At 39.0% G+C, this 20,565-nt stretch overlaps 1 protein-coding gene across 1 annotated transcript in view; it reads left to right on the forward strand.

Annotated features, from left to right (window-relative positions):
- Positions 1-482: 482 nt before the first annotated feature.
- temp (protein prenyltransferase alpha subunit repeat-containing protein tempura) overlaps positions 483-20,565 on the forward strand; it is a 61,065-nt gene continuing 40,982 nt past the window's right edge. The window contains exon 1 of the mRNA XM_090384308.1: positions 483-540. The gene's annotated coding sequence lies outside the window, so the exon portion shown is untranslated. The remainder of the gene's footprint in view (positions 541-20,565) is intronic.

Here is a 20,565-nt window from a genome sequence, read left to right on the forward strand (position 1 = left end):
TGTCCCGGAGTATAAACAAAAATTTATTTATTTATGAACCCCGGGGGCTCACATCTGGGGAGTATGGGCTTGGCACACCCAGGGTTCTGAGCTGGATATCATTATTCTTCTCTTTCTTGGTGATTCCCTTCTACTTTTGACTCTCTCTCTCTCTCTTTCAGGGTAACTTGGAAACTTTTTTTTTTTTTCCTGGTGCACAAGCCTCCGGCTTCCTTGCACCATATGGCTAATAATAATAATAATAATAATAATAATAATAATAATGTAAGAATTTTTTTTTTCTTTTTCTTTTTCTTTTTTTTCTATCTTTGCACTTCATACCAAGAGGTGGCATGATAACCAAATTCCGAAAAATTGGTGTGAATTGCGTGGATCGTGTTGACTTGTAAGTGTTGTTTTTTGAAGGTGGTTTTTGTAGTAAATGTGTTCTTTCTGCTTGGCCAGTCTTTTTTAAACCACGTTCTCATTTGGTACAGAGAAAACTGATTAAAATGGCCATCAATGAGTGTACTTCATATTGATTCGTGTTGGATCGTTATGGTAACAACCTTTTTATTTTCGAATTCACTCATTAACATGAATATATGACGAAATTTGCTCTGATTTTCGATTTCCTCCTGCGAAGTTCTACATTATTTAAATTGTTACATTTACGTTGTTTTGGATGTAATTTCCAATACATTCTGTATTACATAATTACAAATATTGTAGATCCCGCACCACCCTCCCATTCCTGTAGCAAAAATTTTGAAGCTGTTGCAGTAACCGTTTCATAAGGGAACGACTTAAACCACTTAGGTAATTTCATAAAATATATTTCAGATATATTATTTATAAAATATTTTTTCACACACATATATATATATATATATATATATCGTCGTAATTCAACAATTCAGTTTTGTGAATGGTCACTTCTGATGAGCTGACTCCACCTTTGTCTTCTCCATATCGTTCAGTCTTCTCATGTTTGCTCATCATTGGATTTGTTTGGATATGTTTACTTTACAGGGTAGTTTCCAGTTGCTTTCCCTGTTGGTAGCTTCCTCTAATTATAGTTGCATTTGCTGTCGTTTACCAATTTAGGTTCCTCCGCCACCAAAACTCGGATTGCCAGCCTACATACTGTAACCAAATATGAAAGCCCTGTCTTCATAGCATGTTGAAGGGAAGGCCCTACATATCCTTCCTTCTCTCTTCTGCACCTGACCTAGATTCCCGCTGGGGTCGAAACCCAACCTTCCCCTAAATTGCTCACGTCTCGGGCCACTCTGTGAAGGTGAGAGTGGAATTGGGATGTAGAGGCTCTGTTAACCCATTGGTGGGTTTATGTATTCTGCTTGCACATCCCCTTGGCCCCTATATATATATATATATGTATATATAAGAAAAAAAAAAAAAAAAAACACTTCATTTTTGTGTTTAATTTGCTTTAACACAACGGAGATTTTACCATTCTGGTTTCGAATGCTAAAAGGTGTTGGTTTTGCATGAAAACTACCAAATTTTAGAGGCTTATATTAAATTGGTAATTGGAAAAAAAATAATGAATAATGCCAGTGGGGAAGAAGTGGGGGGAGAAAGTTAATGAAGTTTAACTTTGAAGAAAGTGTAACAGGTTTCAGAGTATTTGTTTATGTCATAGTCTTTTGAGAACACAGCCCATTATCAGATTCTAATGATTCAAAAAAGGGTTGATGAGGCAACCAGAACTTTTTTCCCATGAACTTCCCGGAATGGTAGGTTTTTGAAACTGCCAATCCTGATTTATAAAATTATTATTATTATTAGCCATATGGTGCAAGGAAGCTTGAGGCTTATGCTGCACCAGCCAAAAAAAAAAAAATTTCTAAATTACCCCGAGAGAGAGAGAGAGAGAGAGAAAAAAAAGTAGAAGGGAATTGCCAAGGAAAAGAAGAATGATGATATCCAGCTCAGGACCCTGGGTGTGCCAAGCCCATACTTATACACCTCAATCAGATTATCTCGCAGGTGCTTACTCTCCAGACGCTGCAATTTGCAGAACTTAACTCATTCTTGGTAAGAGTGCCTCTTCGTTCCCCTCACCAAATAGAAAATGTCCCCAATAGATTTATAAATTTCTTGTCATGATATTGTTCCTCATCAATACTGATCCTAGCTAACAGAATATGTTCAGTAATCTGCAATTCTGCTAGTTTTGTGTAATTTTTTAAAATGTTTCTAAACATTGGGAAGTTGAAGGGATGATTATGCTTCCATAGAAAATATCTGGGAAAAACTACATCCAGATTTCCAGCTCTCAAGGAGTAGAAAAACAAGCATAGACTTTTCCTTGTTTACGAGGTAGGGTTAGCATTAGCATTTTAGCATTAGCATTAGTAGAGGCATTTGATGCAAGAAAGCAAGCTTATGCAGCATCAGCTAAAAAAAAAAAAAAAAAAACCCACTTCCACTTCACCCCTCTGTTCGTTCCAAATACCTGTCCAGCTGAGTCTTAAACTTATTTAGGCTATCAACCTCCACCACAAGGGATGGAAGTCTGTTCCACCAACCAACCACCCGCTGGCTAAAGGCAAATTTCCTCACGTCTATCCTACATCTGTCTTTCCGCAATTTGAATTTATGCCCTCTCAGGTGATTTTTCTGAGCTAGAGGAAGAATCCCATCAGCATTGAGCATGCTTAAACCATTCAAGGCTTTATACACCTCTATCAGATCACCTCGCTGGTGCCTAGTCTCCAGACACTGTAATTTGCAAAACTTAAGCCTTTCTTCGTAAGAGCACCCCTTTTTTCCATTCACTAATCTTGTTGCCCTTCTCTGTACTCGTTCCAGCAGCTCTACATCCTTCTTGAAATGAGGCTTCCAGACCTGTATACAGTACTCTAGGTGTGGCCTGACCATTGCCTTATACAATGGAATAATCACCTCCTTATCCCTGCTGGAAAAATTCCTGTATATCATTGACAATACTCCATGAGCTACTCTTGCAGCCCGTCTGCACTGCTCAGAGAACTTCATATCTGCCTGCACAACCACCCCCAAGTCCCTTTCATTCTCTACCACTGTCAGTGTAGTACCACAGAGTTGATACGTTGCTCTGGGGTTGCTGTTTCCCATGTGTAGTACTTTACATTTGTCAATGTTAAACTTCATTTGCCACCTCTCAGCCCATCTGCTCAACCTTTCCAGATCCTGTTGCAGCAGCATAGTGTCAGTAGTGTCCTTGACAACTCTGCCAACCTTTGTATCATCTGCAAACTTGGACATTAAGCTTGATATACCATCATCAATATCATTTATAAATACAGAAAACAATAATGGACCCAACACTGAGCCCTGAGGGACTCCACTAATAACATTAGTCCACGATGAGCAGTGTCCATTGATTACCACTCTGTCTTCTCCCCCTCAACCACCCATAGCAGCAATTTGCCTCCAATGTCACACTGCTCCAATTTGTGTAGCAGTCTACCATGTGCAACAGTATCAAAAGCCTTTCTAAGATCCAAGTATATAATATCAAAGTTATTCCCTGCATCCAGTTGTTTTGTGACTGCATCATAATATCCAATCAAGTTGGTCAGGCAAGACTTCCCCTTAACAAAACCATGCTGTGTCTGAGCTATAACTGAAGTCTTGTCTAAATGATCCTGCAGTGCTTCTTTAACCAGTGCCTCCATTAATTTTCCTGGAACAGAAGTTAAGCTCACAGGTCTATAATTACTTGTATCAGCCTTTGATCCTCCTTTGTGAATTGGGGTCACATTTGCACATTTCCAGCCTATGGGTACCTCCCCTGAGTCCAAGGAAGCTCTCATAATTATGGCTAAGGGTTTGCTTACTTCCTTTGCTGCCTCCTTTAATATAACTGGATAGATCCCATCCACCCCGGGTGCCTTTCTTGTGTTTATCTTCAACAGTTTCTCCTCCACTTTACTCCCAGTTATTTCAAGATTCTGTAGCTTACTGCTAGAGTTGAATACACCTCTGGCATTCCCCTTGCTGAATAACTCCTCATGTGTGAATGTCGATGCAAAATATTCATTTAGTTTGTTAGCTACCTGAGCAGGATCATCAACAGTTGACCCATCAATATCAAGTGGACCAATCTGATTCACCCCCTTCCTTCTAGAGTTTACATAAGTAAAGAACTCTTTGCTGTTTTTCTTTGCATCCCTTGCCACGGATTTCTCGTAATCTGCCTTTGCCTGCCTAACCTCCTTTGTAACTTGGTTACAGATCAACTTGTATCTATCATAGGCTTCTGTGTCAAGTGTTAATTTGTATGTATCCCATGCATTTTTCTTCTCTGCCATATGTCTCATTAGTTCATCTGACATCCACTTAGGCCTAAACCTTGAACAATATTTTTTAGTTGGTATGTGAAGCCTAGTAGCTTCCAAGATAAGTTCTTTGAATGCTTCCCATTTTGAATTTGCTGTTGGTAGCATCATCAGTTGGTCCCAATGTATAGAATTTAAATACTGTCTCAGTCCATCGTAGTCGCCTTTACGAAAACAGTAACCCTTCCTTTTACCCCTAATGGTAGTTACCTCTTTGAGTAAATCCCACTTCAGAACACTGTGATCACTGCCACCTAGTGGTTCATTTACCTACTGATTGTTAATGCATGAAGAATCACTACTGAGGTCTTGGTTCAACATGAACACAGACCCATTCATTTGTGGAGCAAAAGGAGGTAGTATTTTCTTGTTTGCATTCAGTGGTTTGAAAGTCTTGATGCAGCCATGCATGGGAATACTTATCTATCTATCCCCTCCTCCAGATTAGAGGGTTTCAGAGTTTTTTTTTTTTATGAAAACCCCAAACACGAGAAGTATTAGAATCTGTAGTACTTTCTTTCATCTTCTCAACTGTAGGGTTGAGAAGATCAAACAAAATACTTGTTGACATTAGATTTGAACTTCTGTAGATTGTAATTTTCTGGAAATACATTTGAAGGAAGTTTGCTCCAGAAAACAGAAGTTGAATGAATAAGTGTGGAAGAAGAAAAATTCGTTCTGTGAATTTAAAGTTGGACAGTAAAAGGATGTTGACTGATTGCGGTACATATTCAGATTGCTCTGGAAGACAGAGTGGAAATTAAGGAAGCCAATGCAGAGTAACAGTGCCCATGGAACTATCTATAGAAAAGGCCAGCAGCAGAAACAGAACATCTATGAGACTAAGAGGGAAGAGATTCTGTTAGAGATTAGTCATTAATTTACCCGACTGCCATCTTTTGAATGGAACCTGGAATCCTGAGAGAGGTTTTGGGGCATTGCCCCAAATATGGGAACAGTATTCAATGCTAGGGCAGGTCTCCGATTTGTACAGAGAAGAGCTGTTTGGAAGAAAAGTGACACCGAGAGCAAAAGAGAAAACCCAGTTTTTTAGATGCAGAGGAAGCAATATTTCTAATGTGCTTATGCCAAAAGATATTAGAAGTCAGGGTAATTGCAAAGGCAAGATCATAGAGATATATTATCCTGCCTAGAAATCAGAGTGTCATCGAAGATAAGCACAGGAGCAGAATTCTTTTTAAGAAATACGACAGGACTGAGTTTTAGAACGATTGAAATCAACTAAGCTATCTTTACCCTATTGAAGAATTACTTGGAAATCAGCATTTTTGGAATTGGTAGTAGATTATTCAAGAAGTTGAAGCTGTTTGTGCAGGTCAAGGTTTCTCAAACTGAAAGCTGGAATGCAATATGCTATCATCAGCAAAACTATGCAGAGGATTTCTGGTCAATGGAAAAGTCATTAATATAAAAGGAAGAGAGTGGTAGAAAAAAACTGAACCTTGGGAAACACCAGTATCTTCTAATTTCACCTTTCCACTCATTCCAAACGTTTGTCTAGTTCTGCCTTGAATCTGTTTAAGCTATTAACTTCTACGACAGATGGAAGTTTGTTCCCACAATCAACCACCCGCTGGTTAAAGGCAGACTTCTGCACATCTATCCTACAACTGTCTTTCCTCAGTTTGAATCTATGCCCTCTCAGGTGATTAATCTGAGCAAGAGGAAGAATCCCATCAGCATTGAGTATGCTGAAACCATTCAAGACTTCACACCTCAGTCAGATCATCTTGTAGGTGCCTAGTCTCCAGATACCGAAATTTGCAAAACTTAAACCTTTCTTCGTAAGAGCAACCCTTTGTTCCATTCCCTAATCTTGTTGCCCATCTCTGCACTTGCTTCAGAAGCTCTACATTCTTCCTAAAATGAGGCCTCCAGACCTGTATACAGTATGCACGGTGTGGCCTGACCATTGCCTTATACAAGGGGATAATCATCTCCTTATCCCTGCTAGAAAAATTCCTGTATATCATTGATATGACACCATGAGCTACTCTTGCAGACTGCCTGCACTGCTCAAAAAACTTCATATCTGCCTGCACAATTACCCCCAGGTCCTTTTCATTCTCTACCACTATCAGTGTAATACCACACATTTGATACATTACTCTGGGGTTACTGCTTCCTATATGCAGTAATTTACATTTGTCAATGTTAAACTTCAGTTGCCACCTCTCAACCCATCTGTTCAACTTTTCTAAATTCTGTTGCAGCAGTGTACTGTCATTAAAAACCCTGCCAACACCTTCGTATCATCTGCAAACTTGGATATTAAGCCTGATATACCATCATTAATAAATACAGAAAACAACAATGGACCTAACACTGAACTATGAGGGACTCCACTAATAACATTAGTCCAAGAAGAGCAGTGTCCATTGATTACCACTCTCTGTCTTCTCGCACTCATCATGGTATCCAATGTCAGACCAAATAAGAGTATCCAATCAAATTGGTCAGACAAGACTTCCCATTAACAAACTGGTGCTGTCTGAACTATAATTGAAATCTTGTATAGATGATCCTGCAGTGCTTCTTTAACCATTGCTTCATTATTTTCAACAGAACAGAAGTTAAACTAACAGGTCTGTAATTACTCGTGTCACCTTTCAATCCCCCATTATGAATTTGGTTTATATTTGCACATCTCCAGTCCATGGGGACTTCCCCTGAGTCCAAGGATACCCTCATAATCATGGCTAAGGGCTTGCTTGCTTCCTTTGCTGTCTCCTTTAATATAACTGGATAGATCCCATCCACCCCAGGTGCCTTTATGTGGGAATGTAGATGCAAGGTATTCATTCAGTTTGTCAGCTACCTGAGCAGAATCAACAATCAAAATTAATTCCTTGAATGCTTCCCATTTAGAATTTGCTGTTGGTAATGTCATCAGTTGGTCTGGTCTCCACTTTTCTACAGAATTCCTCATCTGGGAATGTAGATGCAAGGTATTCATTCAGTTTGTCAGCTACCTGAGCAGAATCAACAATCAAATCATCGATAACAAGTGGACCAATATGATTCATCACCTTCCTTCTAGAGTTTACATAAGTAAAGAAGTACTTGCTGTTTTTCTTTGCATCATTTGTCGAAGATTTCTCGTAATCTACCTTCGCTTGCGAAACTTCCTTTGTGACATGATTATAGACTAGCTTATATCTACCACAGGCTTCTGTGTCGCCTGATAATTTACATGCATCCCATGCATTTTTCTTCTCTACCACGTCTCGTTATTTCATGACATACATTTAGGCCTAAACCTTGAATAGTATTTCTTAGTAGGTATGAAAAGCCTAGTAGCTTCCAAAATTAATTCCTTGAATGCTTCCCATTTAGAATTTGCTGTTGGTAATGTCATCAGTTGGTCCCACTGTATAGAATTTAAAAACTGTCTGCAACCACTGTAGTCACCTTTATGAAAGCAAAAATCCCTTCCCTTTACCCCTCTGATGGTAGTTACATCTTTGGTAAATCCCACTTTAGTACAGTGTGACTTAGTGGTTACTTTATCACTGTGACTTAGTGGTCACTTAGTAATCACTGTGACTTAGTGGTTACTTTATCTGCAGATTCTTAATTCATGAATAATCACTGCTGATGATCAGATCAAGAGTATTACTCCCTCTGGTTGCCTCTTGAACATGGAGCTGTAGAAAACAATCAGCCAATAAATCTAAAAAAGTCTTGATAATGTGTCAGTGACCAACCCACAAGTTCCAATCTATATCCGGGAAGTTAAAATCTCTCATTATAGGACGATCTAATTTACTGTCCCACTCTATTTCTCTGTACAGCTGTTCATTGTACTCATCAGAGTAATTAGGCCTATAACAAACACCTACCCTCATTTTTGCTTTCCCAGTGTTTATGTCACACCAAACTGACTCAGCACTGTGCACTGCACTGTCCACCCATGTCAACTGGATGCACTTCCTTAAAATTTGTGTTTCTTAACTAACAGCATGACCCCACCTCCCTCTCTATCCTGTCTTATATTTTTTGTGCACATTGTACTCCCCAAATTTGAATTCTGCATTCCTTATCTCTGTTTGACACCATGTGCATAATATCCCAACAATATCTGCCTCTGATGTCTTCACCAGCACATCAAATTTTTTTATTTTACTCCTAACGTTGGTGTACATGTAAATATAGCATTAGCTTAAGCATTAGTAGGGGCAACAATGCAAGAAAGCAAGCTTATGCAGCATCAGCCAAAAAAAAAAAAAAAAAAACCCTCCCATTTCACCCTCCATTCGTTCCAAATGCCTGTCCAGTTCAGCCTTTATTTAGGTCTGCTGGCTAAAGGCAAACTTCTGCACATCCATTCTACAACTGTCTTTCTTCAGTTTCAATCTATGCCCCCTCAGGCTCTTAATCTGATCAAGAGGAAGAATCCCATGTGCATTCAGCTTGCTCAACCCATTCAAGGCTTTATACACCTTAATCAGAGGCGCCTCCGTAGCCAGGTGGGAAGGAGCAGCAGTGCGTAGCACACACTTCTTGATTAGACCGGGGTTCAAGCCCGTCACCACCAAACACGGAGGATGCGGAAAGGTCAAGGGAATGACCACCGCATATTCCCAGAGCAATATGGCCTTAGTTGCTAATGCTCCTAAAAAAAACCAAATAACAAACAAACCTCAATCAGATCACTTCGCAATTTGCAGAACTTAAGCCTTTCTTGGTAAGAGCACCCCTTTGTTCCCCTCACCAATTTTGTTGCCCTTCTTTGTACTCGTAGTAACTCTACATCCTTCCTAAAATGAGGCTTCCAGACCTGTACACTGTACTCTAGGTGTGACCGGACCATTGCCTTGTACAACGGGATAATCACCTACCTATCCCTGCTAGCAAAATTCCTATATATCATTGACAAGGCTCCATGACCTGCCCTGACATTCATCAATGATATTGTTGAAGGTATATTGTGTTTAATGTCCAAGTTTGCAGATTATACAAAGGTTGGCAGGGTTGTTAACGACAATAAAGACAGTATGCTACTCCAACTGGATCTAGATAAGGTGGACAAATGGACTGAGGAGTGGCAACTATCTGCACTGCTTAGAAAACTTCATATTTGACTGCACAATTACCCCAGGTCTTTTTCATTTTCCATTTCCCTGAGTGTAGTACCACACAGTTGGTTTGTTTCTCTTGGGTTATTGCTGCCCATATGCAGTACTTTGCATTTGTCAATGTTAAACTTCAGTTGCTATTCCTCAGCCCATTTGTCCATCTTATCTAGATCCAGTTGGAGTAGCATACTGTCTTTATTGTCATTAACAACCCTGTGAACTTTTGTATCATCTGGAAACTTGGACATTAACCTGATATACCTTCATCAATATCATTGATGAATACACAAAACAACAATGGATCCAGCACTGAACCCTAGGGAACTCTGCCAATACCATTTGTCCACGAAGAGCCGTGTCCATTGATGACCACTCTCTGTCGTCTCCCACCCAACCATCCCTTTATCCATTATAGCAACTTAACCTTAATGCCATACCTCTCCAGTTTGTACAGGAATCTTCCATGTGGAACAGTATCAAAAGCTTTCCTGAAATCCAAGTATATGATATCAAAATTATTTTTGACATTCAGTTCCTTTGTGACCACATCATAGTATCCAGTCAAATTGGTGAGACAAGACCTCCCTTTACGAAACCCATGCTGTCTTAACTATTACTGCAGTCTTGTCTAGATGATCCTGCAATGCTTCTTTAACCAGTGACTCTGTTATGTTATTTTCCCCAGAACACAAGTGAAACTAACAGGTCTGTAGTTACTTGTCTCACCTTTTGTGAACCCCCTTTGTGAATTTGTGATACATTTCATACCTCCAGTCCTTGAGGACCTCCCCTGAGTCCAAGGAAGCTCTCATAATTATGGCCAAGGGTTTGCTTACTTCCTTTGCTGCCTCCTTTAATATAACTGGATAGATCCCATCCACCCCAGATGCCTTCCTTATGTTTAACTTCGACAATTTCTCCTCCACTTTGCTCTCATTTATTACAAAATCACTTAGCTCCCTGTTACAGTTTGATAAATCTCTGGCATTCCCCTCATTGAATAACTCCTCATGTGTGAATGTAGATGTAGACTACTCATTCAGTTTATCAGCTACCTGAGCATGATCATCAATAATCAACCCATCAATGTTAAGTGGTTCAATCTGATTCATCCCTTTCCTTCTAGAGTTTACATAAGTAAAGTAAGAACTCTTTGCTGTTTTTCTTTGCATCCTTTGCCAAAGATTTCTCGTAATCTGCCTTCGCCCGCCTAACCTCCTGGTTAAAGAAGTAATGCAGGACCATCTAGACAGGAATGTGATTATACTGCAAGTCATATCATGGATTTGTTAACAAATAGTCTTGTCTGACCAATCTTATTGGATACTATGATGCAGTAACAAAGGAACTGCATGCAGAAAATAATTTTGATATCATATACTTGGATTTCAGGAAGGCTTTTGATACTGTTGCACATAAAAGACTGCTGTACAAACTGGAGCAGTGTAGTATTAAGTGTAAATTACTGCTATGGATGGATAAAGGGATGATTAAGTGGGAGAAGACATAGTGGTTATCATTGGACACTGCTCTTTGTGGACTAATGTTATTAGTGGAGTACCACAGAGTTCGTTACTGGGCATGTTGTTACACTATTTATTAATGATATTGATGAAGATATGTCAGGCATAACATCTCAGTTTGCAAATGATAACAAAGGTTGGCAGGATGATTCATGACAGTAATCAACGTAAGAGCTACTGCAACAGAATTTAGTAAAATTAGGCTTATTGACTGAGAAATGGCAGTTGAAGTTTAACATTGACAAATGCATGGATTACTGCTACCCATATGCAGGAGTATATGGGTTCCAGTAATCCCAGATTAACATACTAACTGGATGGTGCTACACTTAGCATAGAAGACCTGGCAGTAATTGTGTAGTCAGTTTTTGAAGTTCTCTGAGCAGTGCATACAGTCTGCCAGGACAGCTCATGAGAATTTTGTTGGTGATATATAGGAACTTTGCTAACAGAATAAGGATGTGATTATCCCATTATACGTGGCCATGTCTCAAGTGCACTGTATACAGGTCTAGGGCCCTCATATTAGGAAGGATGTAGATCTGCTGGAACGAGTGCAGAGAAGGACAATGTGATTAATGAAGGGGATAAAAGAGTGCTCTTATCAAGAAAGGCTTCATTTCTGCAAATTGCAAAATCTGGAGATAGGTATCCATGAGGATATTTGATTGAGGTGTTTAAGGCCTTGAATGATTGAGTAAGTGCAATGTTGGTGGCATAAATTGAAATCGAACAAGAATGGTTGCAGGGTAGATCTGCAGAAGTTTGTCTTCTGCCAGTAGGTAGTTGATTGTTGAGACAAACTTCCAGCTGTTGTTGTGGAAGTGCATAGTTTGAATAAATTCAAGGAAGAACTAGACAAATTCTTGGAGGGGATGGACGGGCAATGTGGGTAGGTTTGCTTTCTCACATCATTTGCCATTACTAATACTAATATATTTACGGAAACATACCATCTTTCATAACAAATTTTTTTGAAAACACTTTGACATTTTTAATTTTTGGTTCCTGTTTCAATTAACTTCCACCATTGTAACCTAGTACCAAGGTGTTCTGCTTGTTCTTTAGATAAGTTTAAATCATGAACTAAGTCATTCAACTCTTTTTGCTTGATGAAGTGTGGTTCATTATAACATTCTGGTTGGTAGTCCAAATCTGCTGAAATGATCAATCCAGCAAAGTCTGTAACCAAGAATACTTGCTATATTCATCACTGTTTCCTTTATCCCATAATTTTTGGGGATCGATATTGGCTGGTTTTCATTATGTTGTTGTTGTTGTTGTTTGTTATTTGGTTTTTAGGAGCATTAGCAACTAAGGCCATATTGTTCCGGGGATATGCGGTGGGCATTCCCTGACCTTTTCGCATCCTCTGTATTTGGTGGTCATGGGTTCGAACCCCGGTCAAGAAGCATGTGCTACGCACTGCCACTCCTGCCCACCTGACTACAGAGGCGCCTTTCATTATGTGGAACAAGCCTTATTGTGATATGTTAAGTTATATGATGCCCTGCTTCTTTCTTTGGTCATCCCCGGTATTTTTATCATGCAGAAATTGTTATGGTGATTCAGACAATTCCTTTGCTTCTACTTAAATATTTTAATAATACAATTCTAAGAAAACCACACAGAAGAAACTAACATATGCAATAGATACAGATATAAACTGTATGTGTGCTCACACTACAACTGTCTTTCTATTATTGAAAGAGAGGAAGCAGGCAGACAGACAAGATTGAACATGTTAACCTCCCAACATTACTGCCACAGATGGCAGTATTGTGATGCAAAATTTTAAGAATTATTTGCGAACTGTACCCATAAAAATTGGCTGCAAACAGCTGATGTATTAGCAGAGGTAAAAATCATGTTGGCCAGTGCTTTTGGTTATGGAAATCATTCAGTTATGCTATTCACTAGAAAATTCATCTGCAGCAGGGTAGCTCAGGCATCATTTCAGTGAAGTCTTTTGTTCCATTTGAAAGCAGATTTGTTTATCTCATTGAAACTTTGTTGTTAGGCCAAATTTCATTATATTTATTTTAAATTTTTGCACCATTGTGTTTGCTTACAATTTTGCCATATATTTCATGTAGGGCTTTTGGCCTGTTATATAATGAGAAAATTAATGCAAAATTTGAAGTTAAATCATAATTGCTTTGGTTATTATTTTTTCCATATGATTTCTTTCATATGATATTATTTCTTTATAACTCAATGTGTATATTGAGATGAAGATAATTGGAAATGCTAGCATGACTTTTTTTTTTTTAATTTCTATATTTATTCTTTATTACTAGTGTATAATATAGTATAATATGTATGGTATGGTATAGTATAATATTTATACTATACTATATTATACTATAGTATGTATAGTATAATATTCATTACATTAATATTACTAGTGGCAAATTATGCAAGAAAGCAAACTTATACGGTATCAGCCGAAAAAAAAAAAAAAACCCCTTCCTACATCACCTGTCCATTCTTTCCAGTAATTTGTCTAGCTCTTCCTTGAATTTATTCAAACTACCCACCTCCACAACAATAGGTGGAAGTTTGTTCCAACAGTCAACTGCTAGCTGAAGGCAGACTTCTGCACATCTATCCTGCAAAATTCACCCCAGGAATTCACTGGTGAGTATGGGCTTGGCACACCCAAGGTCCTGAGCTGGATATCATCATTCTTTTCTTTCTTGGTCATTCCTCTCTCTCTCTCTCTCTCTCTCTCTCTCTCTCTCTCTCTCTCTCTCTCTCTCTCTCTCTCTCTCTCTCTCTCTCTCTCTCAATGTAACTCGGGAATTTTTTTTGTCTGGCGCAGTATAAGCCTCAGGCTTCCTTGCACCATATGGCTAATGATAATAATAATAATAAAATAATAATAAATCCCTCTAGGAGAATGAGAAAAAAACATTTATTTTGAAAGGACTATATCAATAGTTCATAAAATTTACAGAAGAACAAAGAAAAGTTTGGACACTTAATATAATTTAGAATTTGTACTAAGTATTAAACAAGAAAATTAAATTACTTTTTGCATTGATTGTACTGTGCAGTAGGATTAATTTTTAAATTACATACATACAGTATTTTATACATACTTATATATCAGCCCTAACCATAAATGGGGAATTAGTTTCAGACTTAGAATCGAAGCACAAGCATATGTTATAAAGGAACCCCCATATAAACCAACTTTACAGCCTAACAGGGGGAAGGGTGGTTGCACAAGCATTGACCATGTAGTTATGATAGTTTATCAACTATATTGTAAATTTATTAAACAGTTAATAAATTGACAGTATTGATTAGGTTACCCTTTCTCCCACCCTCCTGAAGAGTAACCTTATCATCATATTTCTGTCTTGATTATGTTAATGTAATCTTTTAATTCAGTGTGCAAATAATTTTCGTAATTTTTCTAATTAGATATTTAATAAACTTTGAACTCAACTTTTAACCATAGCTATTATTCTTACCCACTCTGTAGGCCTGATGATAAGAAATAGTGACTTCTCAAACCATCACCAAATTGCTAAAGTTTCTATTGGAGTCTCTTTGATGTAATTTTAATATTTTTAAGAAAATTACTGTGTTTTACGTGGTTGTGATGCTTAATTCATTCATTCCTGTAAGATAACCAACAATCCAAATAATTACAAAAATAAGCATTAGGCAACTACACACTATTTGATCCTTCATTTTCTTCAGTGCATGTTCTACCTCATCTGGAAGGATATTGAATGTGTTGCTAATTTGTGATCTATCTTCCCCACTGCTTGCATCATTTCCTCACTCCTTATATAATTCTTTATATAGATAATATCAGTGTAGATACATCATAGTTTACCCATAAATTAAACTATGTACGTAGTGTGAAGACTACCCTTCACAACGAGATACCAGATATTGCACTACTTCGAATAAGTAACGCTTCTCTGGTAGAGAAGACCGAGAATAAATAACTACTGTTATTTATTCTCGGTGGATACCACCATCCAGATGGTCACCGTTTCAAAGCTGTTGGCCTATCATCGGTGGGTGGGTGGGCGGACAGGTACCCAGATAATGCAAACATACCATCACAGTTGCGAAGTAGTTCCACAATATGAGAGATGCCAAATGGTGTACAGAATGATACAATATTTGAAGATTCAATGCGCAAGGCATAATATGGTATGGGTTTAAATTAACTATACAATATCGGTGTAGATACACCATAGTTTACCCATAAATTAAACTACATACGTAGTGTGAAGGCATCGTTTTTAATTGTATCTCATATTGTGGCTACCCTTCACAGCGAGATACCAGGTATTGCACTACTTTGAATAAGTAACGCTTCTCTTAAACAGCTTTGAAACGGTGACCGTCTGAGTGGTGGTATCCACTGAGAATAAATAACAGTAGTCTTCTCTACCAGAGAAGCGTTACTTATTCGAAGTAGTGCAATATCTGGTATCTCGTTGTGAAGGGTAGCCAACTGTAGCCTGGACAAGCAAGCACTGACTATGACAAACATTTTAGCAAAAACAGCAAACCTGTCTATCCCATGGAAAAAGCTGAGGAAGCAGGCAGTCCCTTGGTGATGCCCTAAACTGACTATACTCAGGAGAAGGGTGCACTAGGTGAGGAGAAATTTTCAAAGAGCCAGAACATCTTGGCCACAAAATGAGGTGGATGCACTGAGAGATTCTTATAGAACTCTCAGGAATCACTATACAGCCCTCATAAGAGACAAGAAAAAGGAATGTTGGAGGCGCTTGGCGGGAATTACTGGAAATAACCCTTGGGGAGTTGTTTACAGAATAGTGACCAACAAGCTGCCAAGAGGAGATGTCTTGGAAACTACCGTCAAACCAGATGGAACTCCAACCCTGTGTTGGGCAGATTCTGTAAATAACATCCTAGACAGTAATATTCAGGCTGAAACTGGGGAACATTCCCCCACCCAGCTAGGCATTATAAAAGAAAACACTGAATATGACAATGCCAATATTGAACCTCTTGTTTACTATACAAGACTTAGAAATAGCACTATCTTAAACCAAAAACAATAAATGCCCAGGATGTGACCTCTTAGAGGTTGAGATTATCAAATAATTAGCAGAAATAGCACCAGAAAAATTAATAGCACTATATAATAACTATGACAGAAGGTATATTCCTAAAAATATGGAAAAAGCTATGTTAAGATTAATTCTCAAAAACCCTGAGAAACTGCCTACTGATCTCAAATCATATAGCCCAATAGCCGTACTCCCTGTACTAGGGAAAATATATGAAAGACAAATATATAATAGATTAGCTCAGTACTACACGGAATCAAGTTTACATTGTAACCATCAGTATGGTTTTAAGCAGGGCAACTTTATGGAGGATGCCATGCACCACCTATTGACAATAGTGAAAAACTCAGAGGAGAAATATATGCTGGCAATCTCCATTGACTTTGCTGGGGCATTTGACTCACTCTGATGGCCTAGTGTCCTTAGGAGACTCCGCCAGGCAAATGCCCCACAAAACCTCTATAAGGTAATAAACAGCTAACACAAACAGAAGTGTCTCAGTATGCACAAGGTTCCAGGAATTGACATGCCCTGTGAATAAAGGCTGCCCGCAGGGTTCAATCCTCGGTCCTTTCTTCTGGACGAATTTCTGGCCTTGGATCTGGGTCCTGTAGAAAGCCTGGCCTTTGCAGATGACATGATTTTCCTTGTAAAAGGTAACACGCAAGTGGTTGTAGAGCAAAGATCAAATGCCACCCTCTTGCAGCTGCAGGAGTGGGCACAAATGCACATGCTCAAAATATTGCCTGAAAAAAACCAAACAAATACTTTTAAAAGGCAATTTGGACATAAGATGTTCACAAATCAAAATTAGCACAACTACTATAGAAATGGTAACAGAACTAAAATATCTTGGAGTGGTCTTTGATTCAAAATTAACTTTTTACCCCCATTTGATCTACTTGGCGAAGAAAGTGAGAAATTATGCAGGTATGATTGCCAGGATCAGTCGAGCAGACTGGGGACTCAAAAGAAAGACCCTGGCAATCATATACCGTGCAATGTTCCTACCTGTTATCACCTATGGAGCCGGTGCATGGTTAACCTGCTCGGCCATAGTAAGAAATAGGAATAAATTGGAATCAACACAAAGGACAATACTACTCACTATTACCAGAGCATGTCACATAGTAAGCACACCTGCGCTACAGTTGCTGGCCGGAGCTCTCCCACTTTACCTGGAAATAGCCAAAAGAGGCGTACATTAAAGATTTAAAAAGGGCATACCCACAGAATTTTTGGGGATAGCCCTTGATGCAACCAACACCTTCAATGATGGGGAAAAAAAAGAATAGCTACAAAGCTCCATGAGCTATGGCAAACAAAGTGGGAGCAGGTAACCAGAGGTCTGGTTACCAAAAGGTTTCTTCCACGGGTGGCAATTGTTAGCCCAAAGCCACCTAAGTGGTATGCCCTTGGACTTTTTTCAACATTTATATTGACGGGTCACAGCTCCCTATAGGTGAAACTAACCTCCTTAGGCCTGACTGATGACCCAAACTGCACCTGTGGCAAGAGTGAAGACTGGGCACACATTCTATATGAATGTATAATATATGACATCCCCAGAACAGAGCTAATAGCACAGATTGGCCCCCTTCCCAGGGGAAAAGAACATCTGTTAAACATAGAAGAGTCAAATTATAAAGCCTTTACATCACACAGAAAATATTCAAAATGCTCAGAACTATTCAAAGAATGGCAATTCAGCCTCCCAAGTAATTAATCAATAATAGTTAAAATTGCCCAAGTTTCCCACCATGCCCTGACGATTACTTAAAAACTGTCAGGATAGCAGTATTCTGCACCCTGACATGACAAACCTCTCCAGGACTACCCTGCCATGTGTGGGAACCTGGGGCCCCATGCCAAATAAGTAACCATGTAGGGGAGGGAGATGTACAGGCAGCAAGGGAAGCAGATTAGCTGAAAAATATCAGTAAGCTAGTAGCAAGGGAATGCAATGTAGATTGAATGAATGAGAATGAAAGATAGAATGAATAGGCTGGGCACTGAGTGAACTAGGAATTCTGGTAAAAGGGAATAAATGGCAGTTTTGTTGAAAGAAAGAATGACCTAGCATGAGGGAAAGAGAGAGTGAATGGGAATGAATGGAAGAGCAAATGTAATTGGCTGAAAGAATACAAAGTTAAAAATAACTTGCATTACTTTATATACACTAACAAACATTTACTAACAACACAAACACAACACAAACATTATCACTGCATTCTCCCCTGGCCTGCAAAAAACGTTGGGCTAGGCCTGCACCACAACTGAAGAATAACAGTAAGTTGAGGTGCCCAGAGAAGGCAATGCAGAAAGCAAGAAGCGAATAAATGAAATGAATGCCAGAAGAATGAATGAAAGTGTAACTGTGTGAGAAAAAGAACACAAACCATAAATGCTACAGTTAAGCACACACTAACCCTAGTTTTAATTAATATTTAAATTTATTTATTTAGTTAGTTTAATTTATGTAATTATTTTTAATTACTAAAAAAATTGAATGGCAAATGCCTGAAAAACGGTACTCACCTTGTATAAATCTGCAATAAATTTATTGGTAAATGGTGGCTGAATTTAGTTTGGAAGAAGCATTAAAAAGAACTAAGGCAGAGAATGGGGTAAAAATATTTTTCAACAAATTTTTAAACAAATTTTAAAACCACAACCACACCCCCCTTACTGACTCTGCCATCACTATTATTAAACTTAGATCGAGCTACAGAATTCTTCAATATGAAGCCCTCACCATCGAATGGTACCGACACCATTCCGATCTCAATATTATTAACGCAAAACTTCCCTTCAACCTCTCACCGGCTTGGAACCTCTCACAGCTAAAGTTCCCACGTGTCAAAAAGAGCATCATGAGAGTATAGACCAACTTTAAATACAACACGCACTCACTTCTCTTCCATTTGCCAACTGATGACAGTTCATTTAACGAAAGTCTCTCGCAACGACTATTGGCACCACCGGTCTTCTCTTTTATTTCATTCTTTCATTCGCGTCCTTCAACCTTTTTATGACAACCAAGGATTGGAGATCTGCACTTCTACTTCCTTACACTCATTTTAAAATTTGTTTAAAAATATTTTTACCCCATTCTCTGCCTTAGTTCTTTTTAATGCTTCTTCCAAACTAAATTCAGCCACCATTTACCAATAAATTTATTGCAGATTTATACAAGGTGAGTACCGTTTTTTAGGCATTTGCCATTCAATTTTTTTTAGTCAGTTTGTCACGGTATTATAAGACCACTATAATTTCACTATCGTTATTTTTAATTAGTATTTAAATTTACATTACACATCATTGCATCCCCCCCCCTTGCATTCTAAAAATAGAATGCAAGTAGAGAGAGAGAATGCAGATTATGAATGAAGTAAATGTGTCTCTCCCACCCCTTCGCTTGGTGGGTTAACCACTGCCAACTAACATATCCCACTCCTGGAGTGGGATGGGCAGCTTGACCTTCCTACCGCATTTGACACTACTTGGACATGACACCGACGAAGACATTCTGTGGCTTTGCTGCCAACACTCCATTGGCAATCTGAACTGAGTACTCTAATCCGGTTCTCTTTAAAACCCCATCCCTGGGCAGGGGAGGGAGGAGACAGGTCTCTGTCTCCTCTCCTCCCTGCCTACCCCCATACTTTGCCTGGTGGGGCTTGTCTCCACTGACCTCTTTGGGGATGCCTACTCTATCGTCCCTATTCTTCTATCTGTTTTCCCCTCCAGTCTCCCCCCTTCTCTCACTAAACTGACCGAGTACACCCCTTAATAATGCCGCCAAATTCTAATCAACATCTAAATTCTATCGCATTCTTCCAAATCTCTTTCGGCCAAATTCTAGTGTACATCCCTTTTTTTTTTTTTTTTAATAGGCTTGCTACTGAAATCCTTGGAAATTAGGTGGTGGAGCCTGCCAGAGTACTTAAATAATCTACTGGGTGCCTGACCTGCTTCCTCGTGGCAAAGTGTGGGCAACGGTGGGTCCCAATAGGGGCCCAACGGCTAAATAGTCAGAGAAACAACAGAACATAACGCTACACAACAGACCACTCCCCACACACTTTTTAAATCTCTGGCCTCCACAGAGTTCTGTGTCACTCACAAAGAATACAACGTGGAGACGGGGGAACCCTTGGTGCCGTCAGACAACTAACACTATTATCTTTTATATAGCGTATAGCCTCACATGTCTAAATTTAATAACATCAAAATTTTTCCTGACTTATTAGGCCTTTTAATACATCTCTAGCATTCAACCCCAACCAGCAATTTCCTAACAGCAATCCCATTAAGCATTAATGTCAAATGCGTAAATTTTTTTTTTTTTTTTTTTTTTTAGGTCCTAGCCACTGAAATCCTAGGAAACTAGGTGGCAGGACCTGCCAAAGCAACTTGCTGTGATACTGGACACAGCCTCCATATGGCAAGGTATGGGCAATGTTGGGCCCCACTGGGTGCCTGGTAGCCAATAAGCCGGAAAAACAATGGGCACAACACATCACACTGCACAGGCATGGCC

The sequence above is a fragment of the Mastigoproctus giganteus genome, chromosome 1 (assembly GCF_048544385.1).
Source record: "Mastigoproctus giganteus isolate SK-2022 chromosome 1, ASM4854438v1, whole genome shotgun sequence".
NCBI classification, from domain to species: domain Eukaryota; kingdom Metazoa; phylum Arthropoda; class Arachnida; order Uropygi; family Thelyphonidae; genus Mastigoproctus; species Mastigoproctus giganteus.